The following is a 1,325-nucleotide window of genomic DNA, read 5'->3' as shown; positions in this document are numbered from 1 at the left end:
ATTTTAAATCTTCATTTTTATGAAAAACATATTTCCTCTTTTTTATGGTGAAAAGATATACATCTATTTAGAATCAGCCAGCTGGACTCAGTTTAGGTGATCCCAAGTTTGTTGGCAACATCCAAAGCATCATAATCAGGAGCCAGTCGAACATATGCCTTCTTCTCTCCATCAGGCCGAATCAGGACGTTGACTGTGGCCACATCCACGTCCCAGAGCTTCTTCACAGTCTGTTTGATCCGGTGCTTGTTGGCTTTAACATCGACAGTGAACACAAGCGTGTTGTTGTCTTCTATCTTCTCTATGGCCAACTCAGTGGTCAGTGGAAACTTGATGATAGCATGGTGGTCAAGCTTGTTTCTCCGGGGGGCGCTCTTCCCAGGATATCTGGGCTCCTCCGCAGTCACAGTGTCTTGGGATGCTGGAAGGTGGGTGACGTGCAGATCTTTTTTGAGGGGGCTGTGGACACATTTCAACACTGCCTTCTTGGCCTTTAAAGCCTTTGCTTTGGCTTTGGCTTTAGGAGGGGCAGGAGCTTCCTTCTTCGCTTTTGGTGCCATGTTGTGAAAAGTGAAAAACAATATTTCCATAATAAGTTTTTTACAGTAAATCTGCCTAATAGTAGTTTCCAAAATACTTTTGGTAATTTTTAACCTTAAAGTTAAGCTAAGTAAAATATTTCCATTAAATATCTAGATCATTTATAAATAAGATACAATACTAAAACATTAATTACTGGACATAAGTAATTCAACTTTATACTTTTCGCTTATTTTTACAGAGAAACTAGATATTTTGGCCTGTTAATAAACATATTTTTGCCTACCACACTGTACTATGTACTATGAGAAACTACCACACTGTACTGTGTACTATGAGAAACTACCACACTGTACTGTGTACTATGAGAAACTACCACACTGCACTGTGTACTATGAGAAACTACCACACTGCACTGTGTACTATGGGAAACATATGTAGTATGAGAAAACACATCCCGATGCTGGGAGATGGTATACTCATACATTTTCTAATCTACTACAGAATGCTAACATATGACAGTTTAAAACGGTCTATGTCTTAGTTTTCTCTGGAAAATAAAAGTATTAAAATTATAATCAATATATGTAAATAAAACTACTAGAAACAAGCCAGGCACAGTGGTTCACGCCTACAATCCCAGCACTTTGGGAGGCCAAGATGGGTGGATCATGACTTCAGGAGATTGAGACCATCCTGGCTAACACAGTGAAACCATGTCTCCAGTAAAAATACAAAAAATTAGCTGGGCACGGTGGCAGGCGCCTGTTGTCCCAGCTACTCAG

General features: G+C 39.7%; 1 pseudogene; it reads right to left on the bottom strand.

Moving 5' to 3' along the window:
- Nucleotides 1-92: 92 nt before the first annotated feature.
- On the bottom strand, nt 93-560 carry LOC105533979 (annotated as a pseudogene).
- Between the last annotated feature and the right edge of the window lie 765 nt (nt 561-1,325).

This window comes from Mandrillus leucophaeus, unplaced genomic scaffold, assembly GCF_000951045.1.
Source record: "Mandrillus leucophaeus isolate KB7577 unplaced genomic scaffold, Mleu.le_1.0 Scaffold10, whole genome shotgun sequence".
Lineage (NCBI taxonomy): Eukaryota > Metazoa > Chordata > Mammalia > Primates > Cercopithecidae > Mandrillus > Mandrillus leucophaeus.
This window is presented reverse-complemented; position numbering and strand designations above follow the sequence as displayed.